We start from the raw sequence: 9482 nt of genomic DNA, 5'->3' as shown, positions 1-9482 counted from the left end.
AACAACCGTGGAAGCCTTTGGGAGGCAGAGACGAGAGAGGGCATCAGAGAAGGGAAAGAAGGAAAGAGGGACAGAGGCCAGTGTTGCCCGCGGTACTCTGACTATCATTCAAGGCGCCCCAGGGTGCCATGGCAAACTGGTTGAAAACCACTGGCTTAGCCAAATATGAGACGTGGTAAGAATAAACCAAACTTTATTGCTACAATAAAAGCTGAATGTACCAGGCACTTATATGATGGTCTTAATAAGAGTTGCTGGATATTTATATTTCTTTTCCTATCTTATCCTGTCCTGCCTAATCTACCCATTACTCCACAGCACCCACATCAGAGAAGAACAGAAGGGCATGGGCCGCCGCATGACAAAAGAACAGATTTACGGTGTATCAATACGATGTCACAGAACTGCAATTCTTCCAGGCTGTTTCAGTCTTCTGTGGATATAATTCATAACTCCAACATGTCCTGAGCTGAGGTAGAAGAATCCTTTATTGAGAACAGAAAATTTGCTTGTAATTAATAGAGTAGATCCAGATTGTCCCTAGATATTGCTTTTTCATTCCCAGATGACTGCCTCTATTTCCTTAAAGAACAAAATATAGCATCCCTTCCCTTGGTACTGGACAGTCCCATTGAAGAGTCACCATGCAGTGTGGTCCCTTCATCCTCCTGTCTCTCATCGTGGGCCTTTTCGCACCCTGGCCTGAGCTGCTGGGCATCTCTGCGTCAGATACAGGTATGAGCTCTCTCTCCTCTTACAACTTCTAAATCTTATGTGTTTCATGGCTGTACCTCACCCTATTTCTCTCCAATTATTTAACGTGCCTCTCTACATAGGGTTGCCCCCTTCCATAAGGCCCAAGTGATGTGGAGCTTGCTTTAAACACGACAATTCATTCCAATGCCTCTATGCCCAGTATGACAACGTTGTATACCAGCTGTGGTCCTTGCTTGGGATCAGTGTCAGCACCTGGAATTCTCAGAAGTTGCTGGCATTCCAGCACCCTGCCCAAGGCCACAGTAGATCAGTGATACTCTGGTTGTTCTGTGAGTCGCTCTTTAAACTTTACACTATGTTCCCCGGGGAAGCAACATTCTGGGAACTACAGTGGTACCTCGGGTTAAGTACTTAATTCGTTCCGGAGGTCTGTTCTTAACCTGAAACTGTTCTTAACCTGAAGCACCACTTTAGCTAATGGGACCTCCTGCTGCTGTCGCACCACCAGTGCATGATTTCTGTTCTCATCCTGAAGCAAAGTTCTTAACCCGAGGTACTATTTCTGGGTTAGCGGAGTCTGTAACCTGAAGCATATGGAACCTGAAGCGTATGGAACCCGAAGTACCACTGTATCAGATTTGGGGTGCACCTAACCTTGAATAGTCTGATCTCTCTCTTCAGCAATCTTTGCCAACTAAGCTCAGGGCTCAGGGTGTGGACATAGGAGTCTTGTTCATGGTTAGTGTTGACTTCTGGCATCCTCAGGAATATGTGTTGTTTCACTACGCCAGCCAAGATACCTTGCAGGTGGTACTCACCAGAGTGGCAGAAAACGGCATGTTGTTTGGCCCATATTGTTTTGTGTGATTTTTGCTTCATAGATAGACAACTTGGCTTCTTCCAGAAGTCTTGGATTTCAGTTTCCCAGCTGACACCCAATGCTAAACTATTGAGAACAGGAAAGTGACTCTCAGTTAGAACTGGATACAGCCCAGTGGTGGGGATGTAAGGTTATTAAAAGCTTCTGGGTAATGATCTATAATGAACTGAAGAAAATGTTTAAACCAACTTTTGTTAAAAAACCTGAAGCTTTTTTACTACGACTGATAGGAACTGAACTCCCCAAAGAAGATAAGAAAATATTTTTGTATGCTACAACAGCTGCCCAAATATTGTTAGCCCAAAGATAGAAGGACGAAAAGATAGCAACGAAAGAAGAATGGCAAATCAAGCTAATGGACTATGCAGAAATGGCCAAATTAACGGCAAAGCTCAGAGACTATGACAATGAGAAGTTTAAAAAAGAGTGGGAATTGTTTATTATTTATGTGCAAAAATACTGTAAACAGGTTGATATATATAAGTAAAGCATTTAAGTAAATGCTTGCAACTAGCAGAAAATTAGATAAAATTAAGGGAAATAATAATTGAATAGGTTTAAGAATGGATATGCAGAAGAACTTAGTTAATATAAGGAACCAGAAGATGGTATGGAGGGAAATCCAGAGATTTAGGGAATTTCAAAGAGAAGGTTTGTGAAAACATATTTGTATAAATTTAGATCTGGTAGAAATGTGAGTTAATTACTGTTTTTATTTGTGAGGTGGAGTCACATGGTCAATGTCATTGCTTTCTGTGTTTCAGACTTTGATATAATGTTTATATGAGGCTTGCCCACCAGATAGTCTACCTGATATATGCAAACTCCCTAAGAAAGTAGGAAGATGCAGAGCAAGTTTTCAACGTTTTTTCTTCAATATTGAAACCCTGAAGTGTGAGGAGTTCATTTTCGGTGGATGTAAAGAGAATGCAAATAACTTTCTGACTGAAAATGAATGCTATGAGGAATGTGGACGCTTTGGTAAGAACAAATAACTTGCTGTTTTAGGGCAGGAGCTGTGAACATTTGGGGGCAAATGGGCACATTTCAAAATTTGAGAAACTCTGAAGGGTGCATGTCCCCTTTTCTTGAAACCATGAAAGGCCTCCAAGTACAATAGTCTTATCTCTCTCTCCAAACCCCTCCATAGAAACCCAGAAAGGCAGCATTCTCTCCCCTTAAAACCTAAACACAACTGAACAAAAAGCATTGTTTGAAATGATTTTTGGTACATTTTACATATTGCAAATTTTATTTGAGACCACTGAACAAGACTCATGGTCAAAAAGCCTTTGGCTTACTTTTCTCAAGGTATCTTAGCACAATGACAAACAGAATGTCTGAGAAGATAAAAATCTATTAAAATAAAATTACCGTGGTACCTTGGGTTAAGTACTTAATTCGTTCTGGAGGTCCGTTCTGAACCTGAAACTGTTCTTAACCTGAAGCACCACTTTAGCTAATGGGGCCTCTCTCGGCTGCCACGCCGCCAAAGCAAGGTTTCTGATCTCATCCTGAAGCAAAGTTCTTAACCCAAGGTACTATTTCTGGGTTAGAGGATTCTGTAACCTGAAGCATCTGTAACTTGAAGTGTATGTAACCTGAGGTACCACTGTACTCAATAACAGCCAAACTCAGTGTTTGTTCTCAGTTGCTTTGTGACGGAACAGTCTTCTCCAGTAGAAGATAAACCATACAGAATACAGTAACATCAACTTCAGTATAGCTGCAAATAATATCATATATTTTATGATGTGCTGCAACATAAGTATCTTTCCAGCTTTTCAAACTGAGAAATCTAAAGTACTGAGCCTACTCTCAGGCAGCCATGGCCAGACTCCTGAAGGGATTCTTCCTTCAGGTAGAAAATACCTGACGGGGCTGGTGCAAAATCTAGTTACTCCCTGTCTCCATGGCTCTTTAGCGCAACTCCAGGGCATGGGCAGATAGCAATAGATTGCATGAACTGCAACTCCCGTGCAGAGTTCCAAAGGAAAAACACACACTAAGGCAGCAGAATTCTTCAGTTATATTTTACTGAGTTTACTGCTGCAAGCTTGTATTTGAGAATTTTCAAGAATGTTCTGAACCCATAAAACTCACAATGCTTGACGATATCATCCCTTGAAAGGAAAATAAACAATGGCATCTGTTTCTGAAGGAAGGTCTGCTCACTTCTTATCACCTTGAGTTGCTCCTGAGATATACTGTGTACTGTGCTTTTACCTTCTTCTTAATGCTGCACCTTTGCTGTGGGCTGCCATGGGCTCTCTGGGAAAGGAAGGGGGACGGGGGCATATAATTCTTCTTTTCTTCTTCTTCTTCTTCTTCTTCTTCTTCTTCTTCTTCTTCTTCTTCTTCTCTTCTTCTTCTTCTTCTTCTTCTTCTTCTTCTTCTTCTTCTTCTTCTCATTTGATCCACCACAAAGATTCTCTCTTTCTTCCACAGTAGTGAAAGACAAGTAATATTTTGGCATCCTCAAAAATGCCCCCTGCTCATGTGAAAGAAGACAACAGCTAAATTCCAGATGTCCTGCCAATCTACAGATGTCCTCCCATTCACCTCAGCTGAATATTCTGAATAAGTGCAGCAGTAGTTCAGCATCCTCTGTATTCTGGTTTTTGAGTATGGGGTGTTGTCCACATTAATTCACCTGCTATTAAATCCACATTAATGCTGTTAAGTGTCTTCTATGGCTTACTATTTCTTTGTGGGGAGCTTAGATGACGTTATTTACAAAAATATTTATATGCTGCTATATCATCTAAATATCAAAGTGATTTACATTATCTTCATGTATAAAAATAATAAAACATGTATAAAAAGATTAGATCAGAGAACATCAACTAACCATTAAGTATTTTATTAAATGCTGGCATAAAGCTGTCATTATAAAAATGTTTTCAGCAGGCCTTTAAATCTGCTGAATCTCTGTTGGCTGAGCAGTCCTTTAAGGTAAAGGGACCTCCTGACCATTAGGTCCAGTCGTGGCCAACTCTGGGGTTGTGGCACTCATCTCGCTTTATTGGCCGAGGGAGCCGGTGTACAGCTTCCGGGTCATGTGGCCAGCATGACTAAGCCGCTTCTGGAGAACCAAAGCAGCACACGGAAACGCCGTTTACCTTCCCGCTGGAGCGGTACCTATTTATCTACTTGCATTTTGACGTACTTTCGAACTGCTAGGTTGGCAGGAGCTGGGACTGAGCACCGGGAGCTCACCCTGTCACGGGAATTCGAGCCGCCGACCTTCTGATCGGCAAGTCTTAGGCTCTGTGGTTTAACCCACAGCGCCACCCACAGTCCTTTGGACTGGCAAAAGGCTAAAGATTTGGATTCTTGTTGTCAGATGAGCCTCACCAACTCCAGGGACAATACAAGATGCTCCTGCAAAAGATAAATGATCAAGCTGAGAGATGAGAGCTTTTTCTCTGCCCTTAGGCACCTTGGACTTGCAAATTAATACAAAAACAATGAACGTGGCTCCGTAGTATATGCGCAGCCAGAGCAGACCTTTTAACAATTCTGTCACCCTTTTGCACCAACTGGAGCTTTCAAATGAGGCCGAAGGGCAACCCCACATAGATCATATTGCTGTAATCCAGCCTCAAGGTTACCAACATTCGGCCAGACTTTCCCTGTTCAGGAGCAGCCATAGCTGGCCAATCAGGCAGAGCTGTTAAAAGGAAATCCTAGATGCAAAGGACACCTGGGCTTCTAATGAGAAACATATTTCCAAGAGCCCTCCAGAGCTGCCTTGTGTATCTCCTGGTCATGGGAACCACCGTCCCAAAGGGCATTTGTCTTCATCTGGAAGTGTCCTGGGAGGGATTTTAATTCAGCTTTAAGAACAGCATAACCCTTTCTACTGCCATGATGTGAGCTTACAATTTGCAGGAATGGATAGGCGACTAACCCAACTTGAGTGCTGACATCTAGTGTGAACACAATGAAGGAAACAAAGTACTGCAAAGTAGCCTGGGCTAGTTCTTATGGAATCGATGGCTTGTGAGAACTGTATAAAGGCATGTGCACCAACCACTTCAGCTATGAAAGCCAGAGTCGGGTGGTGGTGCAGTCTGTAACTCACCACCCACCTGGAATGTGTGGATAAAAAGCACAGGGGGAGCAACACAGTTGGACGGCAAGCATTCACACGTTACACCCCCTCCCCATTAGGAGTCTGTGGTCACACCCACACTAGACATCTAAAACAAACTTGTACAGTGGTGCCCCGCAAGACGAATGCCTCGCAAGACGAAAAACTCGCTAGACGAAAGGGTTTTCCGTTTTCCGAGGTGCTTCGCAAGACGAATTTCCCTATGGGCTTGCGAGTTTGCTTTCTTTTTCGTAAAACTGTTAATACCCGGGGAATCCGCGCTCCGCAAGACGAAAAAATCGCAAGACGAAGCGACTCGCGGAACGAATTATTTTCGTCTTGCGAGACAACCACTGTACCATGTGGCCAGTCCAGGCTTCCCCCAAAGAGTACCAGGAACCCTAGTTTTTTAAGGGTGCCGAGAATGGTTAGGAGAGCCCAGACTGATAAATAATTCCGAGAGCCCGTAAGCAACTCCACGTCCCAGGATTCTTTGTGGAAAGGGCTTGGTGGTGACAAAGAATGAGGACATAATGCCTTCTGGACATTCTCAGTGCCAGCACTTGGAATTCTTGGGGAGATGCTGGCATCAGAACAGCTTACAGCGGTACCTCGGGTTAAGTACTTAATTTGTTCCAGAGGTCCTACTCAACCTGAAACTGTTCTTAACCTGAAGCACCACTTTAGCTAATGGGGCCTCCCACTGCTGCTGCGCTGCCGGAGCACGATTTCTGTTCTTAACCTGAAGCACTATTTCTGGGTTAGCAGAGTATGTAAGCTGAAGCGTATGTAAGCTGAAGCGTATGTAACCTGAGGTACCACTGTACTTCCAGACATGTTAATGTGGCCATCCAGAGATTAAATAACAATCTTTTCCAGCCAGGTCTGGCTGAATTAAAATTGGAATAAATGGTTCCAAATCTATCCCCCCCGCCATGAGGTATGTGTGTATAACATATTGCATGAACTTCATGTTTGTATTGACATTGAGAGTCTGTGGACCAATCTTCACCAGGGGCTGGTGGGAGTTGTAGTTCAATAAATCTGCAGGACACCAAGTTGGCGAACACTGCTGTCGACCGTAAGCACTCTTATGATCTGTTCTCAGGCCTTGCTATATGCAGTTGAAAGAAAAGAAAAAACCGGAAGAAGGCCATAAACTTTGCATGACCAAAGATCAGATTTGTATCAACATCCTATCACGGAACTGAAACATTTGAGAGTTCCAATGTGTCCCTATTTGATGGGGAAGAATACTTTAATGAGAACAGGAAATTACAGTGGAATCATCAGAGTAGATACAGAGTGTCCCTAGAAATTGGTAATTCATTTTTTCATGCCCAATTGATGGGCTCCATTTCCTTGAAGAACATGATATATCATCTAGCATCCCTTCCCCTGGCACGGGACATTCTTATTGAAGAGTCTCCATGCAGTGTGGTCCTTTCATCCTCCTGTCTCTCATTGTGGGCCTTTTCGAACCCTGGTCTGAGCTGCTGGGCATCTCTGCGCTGGATACAGATATAATAATAATAATAATAATAATAATAATAATAATAATAATAATAATTTTTATTTATATCCCGCCCTCCCCAGCCGAAGCCGGGCTCAGGGCAGCTAACAACAGTAAAATAGTGTGACATTCTAAAAACATTATAAAAATTAATTAAAATCAAATTTGATGGCAACCATAAACTAAAGTTCTGTAAAGATTGCCAAAGGAGGGAGTCAGGCTGCGCCCTGACCAAAGGCCTGGTGGAACAGCTCTGCCTTGCAGGCCCTCTGGAAAAATGTCAAGTCCTGCAGTGCCCTTGTCTCTTGTGACAGAGCGTTCCACCAGGTTGAAGCCGCAGCCGAAAAAGCCCTGGCTCTAATTGAGGCCAGCCTAACCTCTCTGTGGCCTGGGACCTTCAAGATGTTTTTATTTGAAGACTGTAAGTTCCTCTGTGGGGCATACCAGGAGAGGCGGTCCCGTAGGTACGAGGGTCCTAGGCTGTATAGGGCTTTGAAGGTTAAAAGCAGCATCTTAAACCTGATCCTGTACTCCACCGGGAGCCAGTGCAGCTGGTATAGCATCGGATGAATGTGATCCCGCAGCGAGGATCCCGTAAGGAGTCTCGCCGTGGCGTTCTGCACCCACTGGAGTTTCTGGGTCAATCTCAAGGGCAGCCCCACGTAGAGCGAGTTACAATAATCCAGACGAAAGGGTTTTCCGTTTTTCGAGGTGCTTCGCAAGACGAATTTCCCTATGGGCTTGCTTCGTAAGATGAAAACGTCTTGCGAGTTTGCTTTCTTTTTCGTAAAACTGTTAATACCCGGGGAATCTGCGCTCCGCAAGACGAAAAAATGGCAAGACGAAGCGACTCGCGGAACGAGTTATTTTCGTCTTGCGAGGCACCACTGTACCACGTTGCCAGTCCTGGCTTCCCCCAAAGAGTACCAGGAACCCTAGTTTTTTAAGGGTGCCGAGAGTGGTTAGGAGAGCCCAGACTGAGAAATAATTTCGAGAGCCCTTGAGTCCTACTCAACCTGAAACTGTTCTTAACCTGAAGCAGCACTTTAGCTAATGGGGCCTCCCACTGCTGCTGTGCCGCCGGAGCACGATTTCTGTTCTTAACCTGAAGCACTATTTCTGGGTTAGCAGAGTATGTAAGCTGAAGCGTATGTAAGCTGAAGCGTATGTAACCTGAGGTACCACTGTACTTCCAAACATGTTAATGTGGCCATTCAGAGATTAAATAACAATCTTTTCCAGCCAAGTCTGGCTGAATTAAAATTGGAATAAATGGTTCCAAATCTATCCCCCCCGCCATGAGTTATGTGTGTATAACATATTGCATGAACTTCATGTTTGTATTGACATTGAGAGTCTGTGGACCAACCTTCACCAGGGGCTGGTGGGAGTTGTAGTTCAATAAATCTGCAGGGCACCAAGTTGGCGAACACTGCTGTCGACCGTAAGCACTCTTATGATCTGTTCTCAGGCCTTGCTATATGCAGTTGAAAGAAAAGAAAAAACCGGAAGAAGGCCATAAACTTTGCATAACCAAAGTTCAGATTTGTATCAACATCCTATCACGGAACTGAAACATTTGAGAGTTCCAATGTGTCCCTATTTGATGGGGAAGAATACTTTAATGAGAACAGGAAATTACATTGGAATCATCAGAGTAGATACAGAGTGTCCCTAGAAATTGGTAATTCATTTTTTCATGTCCAATTGATGGGCACCATTTCCTTGAAGAACATGATATATCATCTAGCATCCCTTCCCCTGGCACAGGACATTCTTATTGAAGAGTCTCCATGCAGTGTGGTCCTTTCATCCTCCTGTCTCTCATTGTGGGCCTTTTCGAACCCTGGTCTGAGCTGCTGGGCATCTCTGCGCTGGATACAGATATAATAATAATAATAATAATAATAATAATAATAATAATAATAACAACAATAATAATAGTAATAATAATTTTTATTTATATCCTGCCCTCCCCAGCCGAAGCCGGGCTCAGGGCAGCTAACAACAGTAAAATAGTGTGACATTCTAAAAACATTATAAAAATTAATTAAAATCAAATTTGATGGCAACCATAAACTAAAGTTCTGTAAAGATTGCCAAAGGAGGGAGTCAGGCTGCGCCCTGACCAAAGGCCTGGTGGAACAGCTCTGTCTTGCAGGCCCTGTGGAAAAATGTCAAGTCCTGCAGGGCCCTTGTTTCTTGTGACAGAGCGTTCCACCAGGTTGAAGCCGCAGCCGAAAAAGCCCTGGCTCTAATTGAGGCCAGCCTAACCT

At 43.5% G+C, this 9482-nt stretch overlaps 1 long non-coding RNA gene across 1 annotated transcript; it reads left to right on the top strand.

Annotated features, from left to right (window-relative positions):
- The first annotated feature begins 636 nt into the window (after nucleotides 1–636).
- LOC309331914 lies at nucleotides 637–4256 on the top strand. Its single transcript, XR_014152010.1, has 3 exons — nucleotides 637–735; nucleotides 2399–2578; nucleotides 4046–4256. It is a non-coding gene; the product is annotated as an uncharacterized lncRNA (long non-coding RNA).
- Nucleotides 4257–9482: the final 5226 nt, after the last annotated feature.

Source organism: Podarcis erhardii (genome assembly GCF_964252035.2).
Source record: "Podarcis erhardii genome assembly, chromosome: 16".
Classification (NCBI taxonomy): domain Eukaryota; kingdom Metazoa; phylum Chordata; class Lepidosauria; order Squamata; family Lacertidae; genus Podarcis; species Podarcis erhardii.
This window is presented reverse-complemented; position numbering and strand designations above follow the sequence as displayed.